The sequence below is a fragment of the Drosophila ficusphila genome, unplaced genomic scaffold, assembly GCF_018152265.1.
Source record: "Drosophila ficusphila isolate 14025-0441.05 unplaced genomic scaffold, ASM1815226v1 contig_127, whole genome shotgun sequence".
Lineage (NCBI taxonomy): Eukaryota > Metazoa > Arthropoda > Insecta > Diptera > Drosophilidae > Drosophila > Drosophila ficusphila.
The window spans coordinates 3,299,715-3,319,194 of record NW_025064016.1 but is presented as its reverse complement, the minus strand read 5'-3'; the positions used below and the strand labels follow the sequence as shown (position 1 = coordinate 3,319,194).

At 37.3% G+C, this 19,480-nt stretch overlaps 1 long non-coding RNA gene across 1 annotated transcript; it reads right to left on the bottom strand.

Moving 5' to 3' along the window:
- Positions 1 to 3,660: 3,660 nt before the first annotated feature.
- On the bottom strand, positions 3,661 to 5,007 carry LOC108090598. The gene is made up of 2 exons (XR_001771354.1): positions 4,758 to 5,007; positions 3,661 to 4,150 (listed from the first exon to the last, which is right to left on the bottom strand). It is a non-coding gene; the product is annotated as an uncharacterized LOC108090598 (long non-coding RNA).
- Positions 5,008 to 19,480: the final 14,473 nt, after the last annotated feature.

Genomic DNA, 19,480 nt, shown 5'->3' with positions numbered 1-19,480 from the left:
CAGATTGTTGACTGTTTGTAACCAATAGTAACTTTAATCAACTATAATTTTTTTGACTTATATTAATGTTGCACATATTTTGGCCTTTCCCAAAGCTTACACCAAAATTCCTGTTGAAACCATTTGACATAAAATAATAATATAATCATCAACCCAATTGACAAGTTCTTAGCCTCAAGTTGAATGTCAATTTAGGCATTATCACTAATTATGCTTACATCGACGAAAGGAAACAATGGCACTTATGCCCATACATATATAACATATACCTATATCCTCCCACATCACTGTGAATAAATTTACACCTAATCAATGTAATATTGAAATGAAGTTGACAGACGTGCAAACATACACACCCTTGCAGTAACAGGATGTCTTCAGTTTACAGTTACTTATCCCCATGAGAGTGAAATCGTTAGTGTGTGAGTGCTTTACAAATATGCTGCATAATTACGAGCGCATTTGGAAAGATTAATGGATTTTAATTAGAAAATGAGCAAATAGCCAGCTGGAATCTTTGGCATTCCTGACCATAAATTTACCCAGCTGCGTGATTGATTGATTGACCAGTGCTCTATCATCATAAAGCCAAATAAATGGTATTTAATGCCGACCATTACCGTTCATTTGGATTCCAACTTGTGGTTTAAGGTGGCAAATGTCTTCAATTCTTATTGAGTTCTTTTCCATCCCATTATCCATTATCTATAATTTATTCCGCCATTTATACACTGCTGTAGTATAAAAACATGTCTGTACATATACATATATACATATAAGGAGTATAACTCTCGATCCAATTAAAGCAATACAAATTTTAATTTTAGTTTTAATATAACATTTAATATAAATTAAAATTACAAAAACAACTTTTAACAACAAATAAATCTTTTTAAGAATTTTAACACGTCAAATTGGCTTTTAAATAATTATAGTACGTCAAAACTTTTCCAAGTTATCTCTAAATTATATGATGCGTACTTATAGTGTAAAATTGTCAGCCTTTCCACATTTTCGCAGTGCTGAGCCGCCCACAATATTATTTTAAACGCATTTTCCGGTGCTCTGCATGTGACAAGCGGCTGCCTAAGGCGTTTATCTGTGTAACATGATGATATCGCTTTTTGCCATTTCCCATTTTTGACGTGGGTGTGGCCCACACACAAACGCACACACACACACACTTAGCGAGTGCGGACAGGAGCATAAAATATGCAACCAACGCTGCCGTTGCACTTTTGAAATATCGTTTCGAGTGTGTGTCGCGTTTATTTACCCAAACCGAACTCTCAACGGAGTTGAAAAACATTCCAACCCAACTCCCCTTTAAAAAGTAGCAAGCAATATGGTAAAAAAAAAAGCATGTTCATATTTTCAATATGATGCCGTGTCAATAACAGTTACCAGTATATTACCAGACTTCTCACCGGCGTCCTCCCCACACACCTATGTTTTAAAGCCAGTAAGGTTTCCAATCGATGCATCGATGTTTTCCCAGGAGTTCCAATTCAGGATTTTCTGCTGCTAGTTGGTATCCGTAGTGAAAATAATCTGTACTAGTATTCATAATAGATCACGGTCTTAATGAGCTCGGGGAATTTACTCTGGTGATGAACAGATTTGTTGTCTAATTGTTCAGTTAATCCGACAGGAAAGTTATAAATAATGTAATGCGTACCCTTCGTTAAAATTTTTGTGTTTAGTGTATTCAAAAATACATTGCAGGTGTAATCAATGCAGCCAGCTAAGAATGGGTATATCGTAATCATCTACTTCGATTGACAATGTCAAGTTGACAGTCAACAGAATCTTAAAAAGGACATCGTAAAAAGTGAGAAAAACAGTGGATCCACAGCTGCAGGTTTGGTTACCGTAGGACCTTCTGTAGGGTTTCCCGCCTTCTTCTATTTTTCACGTCCAGCCCTTTTCCCAAACGACTGCCGCTTGTCAGCCACAAAGTGAAAAACGCTACAGGCGCCAAATATTTCACGGTAAAACTGCAGGCACCAACGAACACCCACGAAGAGAAGAAGTGTTTGGATCTTGGGTGGACTTACACCGTTGCAGTGAAAACACTAAAGGGAATTACAAATGTCTGCTCAACATAAAATTTTTATATTTTATAAACTAGCTGAAAAGGAAATTAACAAACATAGAAAATGTTTACAACACATAAAGGTCAAGAAGTAAGATAAATAAATTTACAAAAGACTAATAGTAAAAAAAACCAAACAGTTAAAAACAGGTTCTGATAGTTACAGTCTGTCAAAAGTAAATTTCTTGTAGTGTAGTTTTGTTTGTTTGCATCGCCTAAACAGTTCTCACCAAGGATAGCAAACAGGAAAAACTAGAGAAACGGAGGATGCAAGATTTTTTGGTTGGCAGCCAAAAGAAAAGCGCAACACAAATACGCATATCAAATTTCTTGCCAGAGCAAACAGAAGTCTGAGAAAAGCCGAGAGCCGAATCGAGAGAGAAAGTGTGTGAATCCAGGACATGCCAAAAAAAAAAAAATGGGTGACACTCACACCCACACAAGAGTTGTATTTAAATGTGTGTGTGCCGCACTCAAAGGACTTTTGACTTTGCGTGCAACTGAGCATATGAGCGTGATTTCTGCATTTGAGCTTTGCTGGGCATCAACGAAAGCGAGGCGAGGGGATTCAAAGGATGCCCAAGGCTTGACTGTCCAGTTTGGAATCCCCCCTTTTCTTCGCCCTTTTTCCCTTGAACACTTTTCCGGGCTGCAAAAAAAGCCTGCTGAAATTTCAAGCACTTTTGACACTTTTGCGTACACAGAAAGAATAAATCCTTACCTTTTTCCCATATTCAATTTATTTTGAGATTTTCATACTTACTTATAGGATTTGTAAAAAAAACAACATTCAATATAAAACTAGATATTGGTTAGTTTGGTTTAAGAAATTTTAAATTTTTTTTTAACTGGGTCTTAAAAATTAAAATAATTTTTTTTTATTTGTTCTGGAAGCTCCTCCGCTTGTGAACAAATACAGGAAAAGAGGAAAAGTACTGGGAACACCTCTGATCCCAGGAACCCAACGTTTGGCGTAGTCTTACACAAAGATTTACGTACAAAATGTTGGCATAAAGTGCGCCAAAGTGGAATTGCATTTCATATGTAACTTGAGTATGCTCTTTTGTTAACACGATGGCGATGCTGATGATTTGGCCGATGATGAAAATGATGATGATGATGATGCCGAGCCACGCCCAGGCATTTTGCACTTGTCGGCCTTTCCCAACTCCCCAAATCCACTCTTTGGGAATTTTTAACCAGGCATAACTCTGGCCCACACACACAGACGTAAAAGTGGTTTGTACGATACTCAAAATACAGTTGATTGTTGCATTGGTCGATGTCAAAGGACAGTTTTGCAGCCTTAAAGTGTTAAAAAAATGCAAATAAAATTCCGACTCTTGGAATGCCAGACATTTTTTTTGTTGGCAGGGAAAATTATTATTAATGGTTGCATCTCTGTCTACGAAATATTTTAAGTTATTTCTTTAAAAATGAAATGTGTTAAGAACTATTTTGATTGCCAGGATTAATTTAAGATTTCTGTATCATATTTTTGTCAAACAGAAGCCAAATGCGATTATTTAAAACTTCATACATTTTAAATTACTCTCTTGGTGATGTAAAATCAGAGTCCTTTTAATTTAATAACAATCCAATAATTGATTAATTTCCATTTTTTCTGCATATAACAGTCTTTAAATGCTTTATCATTTTAGTATGATAAATGCAGCTAAATAATGCGGTAGTCTAGACTATCCTTCAAACTTAAGCTCGGCATTCTCCACTCTCTCTCATCTTTCCACTTTCGTCCTTGTTTGTGCATTAACCCTTGGACTTAGCAGACTCCTTTGGACACCTTGGAAGTTTCTACCTTTTTTCCCCCTTTGTGTGTGTGTGAGTTTGTATAGAGGAGGCGACGTAATTACGGCAAACGGACGCCGGGAGGCACCGCCCACTACCATTCCACACCCACTCTTACATTTTTCAGCACTTAAGTGGCCTTTAACACCTGCTGATGCTGCTTGTTGCAGGTGCAACATTGTTGCAGTTGTTGCTTGTGTCATGTCCTCTGTATTCTCTGTCCTGTTTGTTGCAGCCATTAGTGGCACACTGAAAAGTTAGAAGAAATGTGGCACAATTACATTTGCATTTACTATTTCTTATTGGAATATTTAAATATTTTGTTCAAGTTTTTCTAAAACGTATACCAAAATAATCGAAGAATAAAAAAAATGTTTTCTTATTATAAATGTTAAAAAAACAGGATTAGGAAATATTTTCGGTGCAGTACAAAATCCAAAGCAAGCGCTACGTGACCATAAATAAAATTGACAAATGTGGTTTGGGTTTTTTTCTGGTTTTTAGGTTGGTAATATTTCCTGGATTGCCAACCGCACTTCGTGCGAAATTCGCTAAATTAAGTTTGCTTTTGCTGGGGAAAAAAATTGTTATGCAAATTGTGGTACGAAATATTTTAGCAAATTATGTATTCTATATCGCGATTAGCTTAAGGCACCTCAATTAGTTGAAATGTAAATCGCTCGAAAGGAGAACCTCAAAGCGAAAGAAGAAAAATCGAGAGTAGATAGCGATTGGATTATCGTTTTCATTATCATTCCTTTTTTTTGGTAGCAGCGAAGTGAGTGGAATTTTTGATTTTGCCTGCAGCGAATTGTAAGTACATTCGATAATCGCCCAGCTTTTGTTTAAAGCTTACATAACATTTAATTTGATTGCTGCATACGCTCAGACGCTCAAATGCCCATGAAAACATATTGAGCAGCAGCAACAAAGGCAGCAGCAGCACCCATAAAAGGCTGTTTTATTAACTTCCCATCTGAACGCAAACGTAGTTGGAGTTTTGAGTGGGCGGAAAATCGGGGGAGGAACTCAGGCGGACGGAGAGCCTCCGGCAATACAACAAACGGCAGGAAACAAAGTGGCCTATAAGCACATCAGCCAACAGAAGCAAACACTGAAACGGCAATTCGTTCAGGTGACAAATGTTTCAAGTTCAACTTAAAGGGCAGCAATGTGCTGACTTCTCCCAGAAGATTTGTGAAGATAAAAAATATTAGATAATATCCATGGTTAACCAGATTAAATAAAACAAATCAATTTGCTCTAGATATTAAAAAAAATGCTTTGACATTTAAAAATAAGAATTCTTGATTTGAAAATAAAGTCGTGGAGTACATTAGATGTCACATTGAAAACTTTTGTCGGATGTCATATTTTCCAACGCATGGACGACAATCAGATACTTGCACATATTCAGACATCCACACACAACACACACACAGATAGCTATGAGCACATACAATTCAATTTCCTCAAAATGTTGTATTTATTATTTCCTCATTGCATTTGGCGATGACGTCGACGCCGGAGTTAGTCCGTAAATCGGAACAGTTAAACAACCGAGTGGTGGAAACGGGAGGAATAAGGCAACAGGAGCGGCATACACACATACAATTATAGTCAAAACAATAGCACCAAATTATACAGCCACAAATCAAAATTAAAAACATAAAGTCACACTATTTATATTTGCATCATCAGGAAACAGGAAAAACCAAATTTAAGCTTGAAATATTTGCCATGAAAAAGTTTTTAAAAATTTTATAAAAATGTTTGTAAAAATTCTTTTTACTGCCGGAATAACTATTTTTTTTTAAAGAATACATACTCTACCATCTTTTTAGCCTAAACTGTTTTTATACATTTTGACAATATTGTTGGCATACAAAAGGCAACATCCGAGCAGGTAGGAAGACAGGCGCAGCCATATGACAGAGGCGTCGGAAAAGGGGATTTCGAGGGCGAATAAAGGAGCGCAGGAGAGGGGTTGGGGCGAGAAGGAAGTATGAAGATCCTGTGTGCAGGCTTTCATGCTTTAAACAATGCGATAAAATGGTATTAGTCACGTTAAATTGAATTTATTTAAGCGCGCTTTTAGGCGCATCAGCAGGCAAGGCGCTTTTAAGCTCTCTGCCTCTTTCTTCCCCTTCTCGCTTTCTCTTTCTCTCGCACCATCTTTATGTGTTGGTTGTCTGTGTTTCAGTATGCGAGTGTTTGTTTTGTATTTGTATGCGAGAGTTAAGCCTCATTGTCAGCATATCCTTTGAGTGTTTTATGTTGCAACAGAGCTTGCTGGCTTCAATTGCTACCTGAGCTTATCTCCCTGTCGTGCTATCTCCCTCTCCCTTTATGCTCCGCTCTACATTTCCCTCCCTTTCTGCCTCTCTATTAAATACGAAAATTATGCAAATTATGCGGCCTTATTAGATTTATTTGTGGCATTCAGGAATATGTGTGTGCGAGCACTGGCTTTTTCCCGCTTTTCTCTGTTTTAAGTAACTCCCACAGGGATATAGGTATAGTGTTGGGGTAATACGAGAATGAGACAAAAGATAACAGGCTCGGTGTGCGAAAGAGACGGGTGTCAGGGTGCGAATGGGACGGCGGGTGTTTGCTGGCTATTGGAGAGCCGGGAAATGATTTACGCGCTCCGACTGCGACCAACAACGCTTATGAGACAGTGAATTATGACTGCCGGTGGCGGTGACATTCGTTTGGGGGCGTGGTAGGTGGGCGGTGGAGAATGGGAATGGTAAACAAAAGAGAATGGGCATTAACCATAGTCGAATTTATTTATTTAAAGGTTTTTCCTCGGGATCGTAAACGTATTAAGTTTTTTGTAAAAAAAAATATAGTGCAGCCATAGTTATCAAATTTAATATATTCGCTTTTAAATTAAAACAAAATCTATAGGGTTTATAGAGTGACTTTTTGGTTAATTTACTTAATTTAAATTAGGTAAAGTTTCTACTTTTCAACATTTTTCTAGAAATATATTCTCGGTAAAGCAAATATTCCAACTTTAAATTTTAAGGCCAAAAAGGACTGTAATTCCTTGACTTCCACTTACATCTATGCAAATAATTCTCTTGAAATTTATGCAGCCCCGACAAAGGAACATCCCAGATGAAAATCCCACAAAAAAAATGTGTTGATCAAGTGCAAATGCCCAACACAGCCACTAAACCATCGCAACACATATGCACATGTGCGTATTGTAAAGCGGAAAATGCAATTGAAAGGGGCGAAAAACGGAAACAACAGTAAAAAAGGATTAAGCCATGTTGTAATTGTTTTGGTCTGCATCGGCTTTTGTCTCTGTCTGCCCTCGCTCTCTCTCTCTCTCTCTCACTCTGTTGCTGATGTTGCTTTTGCATAAATATTTAAAATTTAATTGAAATTGTGTTTGTTGTAAACTATCGAGGGGGTCAGGTGGGCTTTGGGTTTCTGGGGTTCGCTGGAGATCAAAAGACAAGCGTTTGGCAGCTGTGGAAATCAACGCCCGAGAGCTTGCCATACACTGAGGGAAATATGGTGGTTTTTCGACCCCCTGGGGCTCCAAAAAAGATGCGGTTGGCGAGGGGGGAAGGTCCTCCGTTATCGTTTTCAGCGAGCAGCGATTCCTGCTCGTTTGCCAGCATGATGGTAAAAACAGGGTGAGACGGCGTAACAGGAGGAGTTTTCAAAAAGAAAAAAAGAGGTCCCAAAATGAAAATAAAACAAAGTAACTTGTAAAGAGTTAAAAAATAGTTTTCTTAAAATTAATTAAAATATAACAAAAGATAACATTTACTAAAACAAATATATAAAAGTAATGGTAACCATTTATATTCTCTGGATTTTTTCTAAGTTTATCGTTGATATGAATGTTTTTGCTTTCATCCCTAAAACTTAGCTAAGCCTGTATATTGCTCATTTGGGGGCCTTTACCCGCCCACATGCCCTTCCTTTTCGGGAGCAGGCAAAGTCGGATGACTGCCGTCGCTTTTGGTCTTGCTTTTAGCTCTGCTGCTGCATGCCGGGTCCTGCAACACACAGTGCGTATGCGTTATATGGCTTGTTATTTATCTGCAGCTCATTGCTCTTGGGGCCGTCGCTGCTATCCACGGCACTGCGATGCCAATAAACAGGACCCAAAGAGTCCGAGGCAATGCTGTCCGAAACGGAATTCCAACGGAGGTGGGCGGACGGGCGGTAGAAGGGGGCGTGGCTGGATAGCGGCACTCAAGGGCGTTTAATTGAATGTACGTGACACGGCACGAACCCTGAATGGATCGGCTTCGAACGGAACGCCGCCGTAGACACATTAACAGTGGCAGTGTGTCTGACCCACCTTAACATCGTTTTATTGTTGCTGCAGTGCAGGTTGCAGGTTGCTGGCTGCAGGTTTCTGGCTGCAGGTTGTCGCTATGCCTGCTGCATGTTGCTGCCGTGCCCGCTGCTCCTTCTGCCGGTCATAAATCAATGCAAATTACACTTGCCAATGCTCCTCTCACCCCCTTGCATTTTCTCCTCACCAGCTTTGCTGGGAGCTTAACACATGCTTCTTTGGGGAGTTGGCGGTTTTACGAGATGATCCTGAGCAGTAATGAAGGTGTCATACAAGGAACTTATAAACAATAAAAAGCCATTTATCGAAATAAATACAATGATATTGCACTAAAAACAAGGAATAAACGTTATGTAGCCCGTTTTAACTAAGAAAACCCTTTAGGATTTTGTACGCCCAAAACCAATAATTGTAGTGGTAATTATAGGTATATTACAACATAATAAATTATTAAAAACCCATTGATCCACCCTCGCCTTTTGGTCTCCTGCCCTTCTGCTATGATAATTTTTCAACACAACTCGTACTATTTTGCATTTTAATCACTCACTCAAAGAATGCTTACATTGATATAATCTTTTCGGTGGCCCCGGCTGGTCCTTGGAATCCCTTTCGGAATCCCGGTTGTCTCCCTGTGTGTGCACATGCTGATGCAAATATGCTTCGAATGCAAAAGTGTGTGTGAGAACGAGTGCAATTCCCATGCATGTTCAACATGATTAATTTCTGTAATAACTCGATTGGAATCACGCGCCAGCAGCAACTTTTCCATCACGCATTCCACAAACATACACACACCAATCCACCATTTACACACATATACATAATGCAAATGTGTGCGAGTGTGGCTCCCTGGTGGCCACATGCACGTCCCGTTTTTCGCCGGATACGTGAGGACGATCGCCAGTCATGGTCATAACCAAAAAGGATACCACAAGAATCCAGTGTCTCATATTTAAAGATTTCATTGTACGCCTTAAAGATGATTTGCTTGCCTTATTTACTTGACAACAAATTATTATTATTACTACACATTTTATCCATGGAACAGTTATATATCAAAAATTAAAATAAAGACTTAAGGTAATTTGGAGAGGAGCCTTTCTATTCATTAATTATATTTTTTTGTTTTTTTTATACTACATTTTTGTAATATATTACGTCATTATTTTGACTACGCCCATGGAAAACGAGATTGTGTTCCTTTTCTCCGTTCTGTGGCGGCATTTAGCATTTGACTGCAGCCAGTCAAGCGTGCAGAGGTGGTGGAAAAAGAGGGTAAAAGGGGGTGCAAATGGAGCTTCAGGAGGAGATATTTCCCCATGCTCCAGTTAAATCATTTGCATCCTGCTCCGGTCCCCAATGCCAGTAACACCCACCCATCATGCAGTTCAATAAGTTTTAATGCACTTAATTAATTCCCTCTGCGCTCGAGAGAGAGAGAGAAAAAACAGAGTGCAAAAGAGATGCCAACATTTGCCAGTTCAAATTGGATTTGAAAAATATTTCTTTTGCTCTTGCTGGAGTTTGTCAACAACATTAGCATTCCTTGCACTCAGATCAACTCCACCACTCTGTCTGTTTACCTAATTTAAGTTATTCTAATTCAATTAGTTCATCGTCTAATTAATCGTATTCGTTAGAGTTGCCATCCTGCAGTTCCTCTGTCTCTTCCTCGTGTTCTAGTCAAATGGAAAATGCAATTTAGTTGAGTAAATATGGAATTGCATGATGGAGAGGATGCATGTGTAGATTCAGACGATTGCCGGATGTTTGTTCAAAGAATAATGCATTGGGGAAAACATTAGAAGTAAAAGAAAATTAAGGAGATCTTTAATTAAAAACAAGTAACTTTTCTTTTGTTCCCAACCATTTTAAATTTATAAAAACACGAAAACGAAGAAGTTTTATCTCCAAAGAAACATTTAAATAAAAATACAAATACATTATAAACAGAAGGTTTGTAGATTGTTAAAAAATATTTATATACCTCGATCGCCTAAGTTTAAAAATTCATTTTCTGTTCAAGTTGCCTTGATTATATCAACATGCAATTTCCTTGGAGCCTCATAACTATTTATGGCCTTTAAGAAATACACTCCCAGTTCATCGGCGGTTGGAATTAAAATTTTGCCTGTCATTGGCTGGTTTCCACCACAGACGAAAATGGATAGAGGAAAAGGGGGATCGCAGATGAGTCGGGCCAAATCTCATCGTGCAATTCAATTCCCCGAGCTTTCGGCCCGGCTTTGCTTAAATTAAAAGCAAAGTCAGTCTCGACTGCGAGTACAAATTGCAGGAGAAGCGTTTATTTGTCATAGGATTTGGCCAGCCAGCCAAGCAGTGGCCGAAAGCAGAGTGGCAGGATGGCTGAAAGGCGGGAAAGGCAAAGCGCCAGCAAAGCAACCATACAAACACAAGCGCATTGACAGCCGCACCGAAAGAAACAACGCGAAAAAAGGTGACTCGCTCGGCGGCAAGAGCGTGGTGGGTCGGAAAAACTCGATATCCAGCCATGGCCACAGCGGTTAGCAGTGGCGATGACTTAACGGATTTTCAATCTCAGTCGCTGCTCCCCCATTTCCCATTTTCCCCCGGCATGATTCTTCCTCGTCTTTGCAGGACTCAGCCGCAGCTGAGCTTGGCCAACTGGTTCCAAAGAGTGTTTGGGGTCAATGCAGGATTGGTTGCATTTCTAAAAGTATAAGTAATTAGTTCTAAAAAATGTTTCAAATATAATAAATTGCTTAAACGCCTTGTTTTATGAGTTTTGTTTAAAATTAATTTAGTAAAACATGTTTAGGCCCTTAGAAATCTTTACATAAATCAATGATTTGTATGATATGTGTGAAATAACAATTTTACAATCTCTTTAATCGTCTGAAAAAAAATTATTACATTTATTGTTATACTTTTGAATTTCAAACTCCTTGTTTCGCAGGGTATGCCAATGTTCAAACGTGAAATAAATCTCAATCTGCCACCGTTACAGTAACGGTTACGGCTGCTGGCCACTTTGCAGCCGATATTTATATTTATTTTATTTTCTTTTTTCCCTTGCACCCCCCTCCCAATCCCAATCCACCCTTTTTCGTTGTATTTACACTGGACAAGCGCTTGTTTGTTTGTTTGTCCGCTCGTCTGTCGCTTTCTCTGTTTACTGGCAACTTTTACTACGGTTGGGTGGAGAGATGGGCTGAGGGTGCTGGCGGGGTGTTACATCCGCAATGCATTTCCTTGCGGAGTTAAAATAAATTGCGAATAGTAAAAACCACCAATAAATTGTCATTTCCGTAAGAGGGATATTACATTTTTTAAATTTATGAGCTTGTGTGGACTTTTAACAGCAACCAAAAAAAACATAATAAAAAAAAAAAGAAAAGAAAAACGCAGTGTATCCAATGTTTGCATGTCCAACATTTTCGCTGGCCCCGAAAAGTTAAATCGAAACGGATGTTGGTGAAAAAATGTGGCAATAACTTTCAACCGTTTTCCGCTCATACTTCAATTGGCGAAAACTTCAATACGCCGAAAATTCTAATTAACTTATAAACAAAAAGTTGTCTGTGGCCCACCCGCCAATCTTTGGGACCTGAACTTTTGCCCCCGGGGGAAATGGAAAACTATTCATATCCATTGACATTGTGAAAATTGCCAAAAACGCTGCACCAGACAGGCCGGGTCAGACGGTGAAAAAAGGTCGGACAACGTGGCGTATGTGCAATATGCAACAAACACATTCCACTGCAGAGCGGCCAAACCGATTGCAACCATAACAAATTATAATAAAGTTCATCGATTAATGTGTATAACAAGGCGTAACCAACAACCATCGTTTTGCAGTTTTCCTACTGCCTCCCACAATCGGAAATAGCATAGTCATGTAATAATTTTCAATATGCTCACCTCCCACACTCCATTTTTCCCTCATCTGAACCAAAAGCGGTTTTCGTGGCAAATTTATGTTTGACCAACAATATTTTTTTTTTAATTGGCAACCAACTCGATTATGGGAAAAGGATCACTTTAGATTATTGATAAGATTGGAAATTAACAACATATAATTATTTTCCTTTTTTTGTTTGTTGAGTTGGAAATCTGGTAGAGATATTCAATAGCTTTACAAAGTTTAATATTTTGTTTTCAATATGGGTTTGAATATTATCGTCAATTGTCTTCAATATCGGTTCGAATATTATCGTCAATTTCCTTTACCTGTTTTTAAGCCCCTTAAATTTCTATTAAAATGTGCGCAAAAAAAAAAACATATTTAAATAAAAATACAAATTTGTAATTTACTTTTTATAAAGATCTTTTAGCAAAATAACGGATTATTCTGATATTATTTAATGAAAAGGGTAAGTTAAATTCGGCCACTAAACTATAAACATTCTTTTGCTGTTCTGTTTATTTTCTGCGGTTTCTGCAGCAATTTTCGTTTTGACATCTCTTTCGCTCTCCACCTTTGGTAACATTTTTTTTTTGAAGCAAAACTCGTAGATTATTATTTGTACATTTACCAATGCATCGTGTGTGGATGTGTGTGCAGGTTATTTGCATGCGCTGCAGTTGTTGTTGTTTTGGTTGTTGTTATTGCCGTTGTGGGTTGGCAATTTGCATGTGGTTATGCGCAAATTTCATTGTTAAGCGCCGAAGCCAAAGCCATCCAAAGGGCAACAGCAGCAGCTCAGCCGAGTGCAGGTGTTCGCCAACAGGATAAACAAATGGCTAAAAGAACTGACGGCAACAACACCAAAAAAATACAGTTCAAAAAAATTGGATAAGAAAAAAAGGGAAAACACAATATTTTCAATAAAAATAAATATTGAAAACAAATGGAATGTAATGTATTCCCAGTTTTAAAAAAGTTGTATTTCTCCTGGTCTTTTATCGATATATCTCACTATTTTTCATTTACAATAGTGTAATTGCAATAATTACAATAGTAATTATTTGTAGTAATTACAATCTGAATCTGCAGATTTAAAAAGACTTACTCGGTTTCCTGTTTGTGCCAAGCAACCAACTAATATCAAAGCACCGGGAAAATAACGAAAGACTTCAGGTTTTCATTTGGAATAAGCTGTCCCACTCCGCATACTCCCAAAGTTTTTCGGAGTTTGGACCAAAACCAACCCCTTCCACTCGAAATATGAATATTCATTCTGTAATTTGTGCATTAGTCCTTGCTCCAGGTGTTTTTGTTATTGCTATTGCTGCTGTGGTAATTAGTTCATAATGCTAGCCAGAGCGAGCAAGCGAGATAGCATTACGAAAAGAGAGGGAAGGATGTTTAGTGCATGTAATTGCATGCGTCAGATTGCAAGCTAATTATAGGCACAGCAAACACAAATACGAGTAAACCGCCGAAACTCATCTGATTAAAGCCCACATCCTCCCACCGCTCAATCCTTCCCATAGCTTCAAGGCTGTTTTTTTTTTTTTGGTAATATGTATATATTTATATCCATACTAATAGCGGGTTATAAATCTGGTCGAGCGAACTGCCTTAAGCCAAAGAATAAAAGCATAAAAGTTTTTACGATAAATTTCACAAACCAACACCTGAGATACATCATTAGATTAAACACAAAAGATATCCCACAATAAAGACAAAGGGAAAAGGGGGATGGGATAAGAAGGACAGAGAAAGGTTGGAGATTAGCTCAACCGAACAGTAAGGCAAAGTATAAAAAGTGTATACATATGTACCTATATAATAAATAAATTTTAAAAATTTCTCAAAAAATATATAAAATGTTTGCAATTTGCCAAGATTTTACTTTGAGTTTTTATATATATAGTTTTAATTATATACAATTTATATCAAATTAATTCCCACATAAAGTATATCCACTGTACCAGCGGCAAGGTTCCTGTTTTTCCTACTTTTTCTTTCCACATTTTCTACCTCTACCTGGCTGGCAAGCTCATTAGTGAAAAATTACTTTTGCGGTGACTTATGTCATTTTGCATGAATTTGTATTTGTGCTCTTGTTTTCCGCAGCTCGTCTTCTGTTTTGTTAGCTTTTACGCTGTGGCTGCTTTGCATTTGTGGCTTGCGGTTGGCCTTAGCAAGGAAATAGCTGGCCATGAATCATCATCTGCATCATTTGGCCGGAGAAGACACTGAGATGACAGTGAGTGAAAAATCCTTTGCCCGATTTAAAGACAGCCAATTTTGCGTCACGGTTACGTGCTGCAATTGCAGGAATGTCAAAGCAAAACTTTGTGTGACTTTGGCATGCAAAACCATTGAACGGAATGCCGAGAGCACGGAGATTGCTCAACAATTTTTTCACACCCTCGAAATGTTCGTTTAATGAAGCCCGTTAAATACGCACACACGCGTCATGAAATATTATTAACGCTTTTGTTCTGCTGCTGCCGTTGCGGTTGGTAATTAAAAAATTGCTCATATGTCACGTGAGCCAATCTCTCTTGTTTTAATGTTTTTTCATAAATGTTACGCATACGTTGCGCCGCGGGGGGCTGAAGTCAGCACTCAAATGTCAACAGTAAATGCTGAAATTTAAAAAAAAATGAGCAGGGACCAGAATGAAAAATTAAATATTATAAAGCACCATGCAGACGCAAGCAGAAAAAAATATATTTATATTTCATCGGGCATTTAAACACTTTCATGGAGCGTCAAGAAATGCTGTTGAAACTTTAAGCCCGAGGGCTTAAAAGGGGAATAAAATGAAATGATATCAGATGAATATGTTGTTAATTTGTTATGATTTCCGAAGAGGGAGTTATAACCTACTACAAAAAATTATAACATACCAGAAAAAAATAAATCAAAGCAACAATAAATTTGTATTACATGTTACTAAAAATTCAAATATCCAAACCTAAACAGCTTAAATTATAAATAATTTTGTTACTTTGGGAAATATTTGAAACACAAATGCCATCACTCTCAAAATACCAAATAAGCCCTCATGAAAAACACAATTTAATTCGGCAATAATTCGGTTTTTCGCAAAGCAAAACACTGCAGTTGACATTTTTGCATTTGAGCTCGGGTTAAATAAATTAAACTGTTACACTATAATCGCCAAAAAAAATAATAAATTGAGATAGAGATGAAAAGGAAGTATGGCCAGACCAAACGTTCCATCAATGAGGAATTTCTGTGTGCAAATTAAATTAAAATGCCAGCGCACAAAATGCTGCAAAAGAAATGTATTTTCTTGCTAGTTTTTTGCTGTTGTTATTTGATATGTGTGTACGTGTATATGTGTATATGTGTGGTTACTGGTTTGGCCAGCAGATGGTAAAAAAGAGTAACCAGAGTGAAAATCGTAGTAAGAGTGGCAATAGTAGCCTCGGCACGCTCCATATTGCTCACGCGCTTCGCTTGGCTTCTATTGGAGAAGAGGACGAAGGACGAGCTTTACTTTTCCACCTCCCATGCAGCATTTTCATCAGAGCAGCGCTCACACACCGCGTTGTCATTTATCAAAAAAGCTAAAAGAATATATTTGCATTCTGAAATATGGCATTTTTATGCATTGGTGTGTTGCATTTTGCAAAACGGCAACAACATCCAACCCTTCGTCCTAACAGAATGAAAAAATTTCATATGAAATACGAATTCATAAGGCGAGAAATACGTGTGTGCCTGTGTGAGTTTGCGGTGCGCGTTGTGTATACGCCACGTTGCTCGCAATTTATTCAGACATTCACTTACACATAACCACATAAACACACATATACTCACACACTTTTTTTACACCGACACACAAACGCACACACATCTAAACATGCTCGTATATTTGCTTAATACTCGCCGGAAGAAAGTTTTGCCCTAAGTGCATTGGCCAGTCCTTCGCAAACTGATGACTGGCTGAGATGCGAACTCTGAACTGTTTTATAGGGTCAGAAATTTGATGGGTCGATCTACAGTGCAGACATAACAAAAATAATTGTTTTTCCTTTCCAATGTAATTTATACAATATCGCTTCACTCTACATTTTTGTGTTCTTAGACGTAATATTACCTTGCTTACCGGTTCAAAAGCTAGTGATTTTCCATCTACGGAAACATTTCCTCAAACAATTGCTCAACACAAATTAACATTTGGGCTAACAACTATTTCGATGCTATTGTAGATGAAGCTGTTCAACCAACTTGCCCCTGCCACACACATAAAGACACAAATGGCTGGCATAAAATACAAAGCTTAATGCTTTAATAAAATGCCTCATGGGCTTACACACTCGCACACATGTTATTCAATTGCCAGCAGGCGAGTGGAGATCCCCTGGCTACGCCAACAAATTAAGCATTGACTATAGTGTCCTGTGAAAGAGACGGATACATTGGATAGAACACAGAAAGGGACAGCAAATTGGAGCACGGCCAGCGGCACATGCCGTAGCACTTTAAGCACAGTTCAGGCTTAACACCCTCTTGCCCCAAATTCTTCTTTCCGACCCTTAACCACCTGCCAATGTTACATTTTACTTCGCCAACAGTATTTGTATTTTTCTGTAATACCCAGTAGATCGAAATTGGCTATGGACATTTTTTAAGATATTTAGATGCATGAAGTGTGAAAAATAAACATGTTAAATTTTAAAATTTGAATTGTTACGGGACTTGCAACGTGTTGATTGCATTTGGAACTAATGTAAAATATTTTATTATATAGTTCAATGATCATTAAAGCGTCTGCCCTTTTCCACAATCAATTTTATTTCCTGTTACCCCCTTTAACTATTTTATGCTTGTTCGTTTTCACTACTACTTTATTCCTCGCATCTGCTTGGCAATACTTTTATTTTAGATGTTTACTAATTAACCGAAACATGCGCTCCATGTAGTTACGCCTTACTTTGCCACTTCCTTTTGTTCCCCACACACACATGGCCAAGTGTTAGTGCGTGTCCTGGAGTGTGCACATGTATGGGTGGCATTGATGAAAGGCCTGGCCAAAATTCTGGCTCCGGCTTTGTGTCTGTATTATTTTGCAATTAAGAATCTGGGCCCTAAAGCAACGCCCATACACTTTTGGCTTAACAAGAAAAAAAAGAGGAAGGATAACCAACAGGAAGCGGCAATTTATTGGCTTTAAGTCTTTTTGGCAGACTGTTGGCCGATATTACTCATTTCGCAGTCAGCGTTTTCTCGGTATATTTTTCGTATGCCAAATACTTTAATTGCGAATTCCGCATTGCGTCCTCTGTTAATGAGCTGATAATGAATTTATTAAATTTACTGCTCGTTTGCATTTTATAGTCCAGTCGATAGATAAATTAACTCTTCATGTGCTGTTTTCTTTTTTTATGTGGCTTTGTTACTATTGTAATGAGCCAGCAAAATTATTTATTTATTATTTATGCAGAGACGAGCCATGTAAATTTATCCGAATATTGCTTCACATTTAGTCAATCCTTTATTGCTGTTAATTTATGCACTTTATTTAACGCCTTTAATAAGAGAAGAGAAAAAGTATATGTGCTATAATAAATCAGCATTTGGCTGAATGAACTAACCACTGTGTATGAAACAAAAAAGGCAAATTAAAAGTCAAAACAAAACCAGGCACAAGTCCAAATTGTCAATGTTACGATTTAATAAAACGTAATAATAATGTTGTACAAAAGTTTTTTTTTTTTGTTTAAAGAAAAACAACCAAAAATGCATTCAGTTTGTCAAAATATATTTTTAGGCTTTAAAAATATTATAACCTTGCTGATCTATTTTCATTGCCCATTTGAATAAATTAAGTTCCCATTTGCGGTCACCGTTCCCTTCATTACATAAATAAAATTAAACGTAAACAAAGGATTAAATGAAATACAAATTAGTTGAATTTTATATGGGTTTAGTCGTGTATGTTTCTTTTCTGCCCATTTTTAACTTTTAATCCCATTCATTTAACTACCCCAACAGCGATTGCCCTCTATTATGCCGCAAAATTTGTAAACATTTAATGCTAATTAAATTTAAATGCAATTAACTCGAGTGCTTGATTTGATACCAACTGCATTTTTTATAAACTTCCTTTTTTGTAAATATACATATTTCAAATTATTTTATAACTATAATATATATCCATTCAAATTACGGTTTTATTAGGCTTAGTACAAAACACAGTAATTAACGGTATGATGTGCATTTATTTTCTGTCCTCAAATTGCTGTTTAAAAGTTGATTTAATTGGTGCAGTGAACTATAATGTGATGTTTGTGCCCATTTATTCTGCTGTCAACTGATGCATTTGTTTGTACAAAGCTGAAACCGATATGATTTTTTAACTTGATTGGTTTATTTGATGGGCAGCAATTTCTAAACCCTGAACAGCGTATATATTGTTCAATTTGTGCAGGAATTGTTAATTTATTAACAGTAATAATTTCATCTAAACACAAATTTAAGATTTCCGTTTGAGATAGTTTCCTATGACCAAGGCCATCAAAAGGAATAAAAATTAAACAAAGTAAATGTGGACCTTTTTATTTTAACATTTGTCTTTAATTGGTCTACAAATTACATAAGGCAGTGCCTTAAGGCTTCTTGTCCTCAGTTCGCGTAGCACAGCAACTCGACCAGATGTATTGACAGTCTTTAGGACAACCAGCTGGAACTACAATAATTGAAATAATCACTATCATCCAGTAAAAAGGAGAGAGTCGCTGAACTATATTCATTTTTCCAAGTATTAAACAAGACACTCAGCTTACTACAAGATGTTCTATACTAAATTGAAGTCTCTATATACCTTACATTAAATCAATGTGAGTTGTTTCTAACACGATTCGTTCAACTTAAAGCATATTAATTTAATAAGAATATGGTAGACCTTTTCTGAAAACACTGTTCTTTTTTACCAGCAGCTTAGATCTTTAACATATTCCTTAAAAAAAAAAAACCTGCAGTAAACCAAGTAACATTTTTAATTCTCTAAGTGCCATGGTCACATATAAGCCCAAAGTCAATGGGGAAGTTCTCCTTACATTAAATCAATGTGAGTTGTTTCTAACACGATTCGTTCAACTTAAAGCATATTAATTTAATAAGAATATGGTAGACCTTTTCTGAAAACACTGTCCTTTTTTACCAGCAGCTTAGATCTTTAACATATTCCTTAAAAAAAAAAAACCTGCAGTAAACCAAGTAACATTTTTAATTCTCTAAGTGCCATGGTCACATATATGCACAAAGACAATGGGGAAGTTCTCATTGTGAAGGCATCAACATTATCTGCAGCATAATAAGCAGTAAAATCGCCACA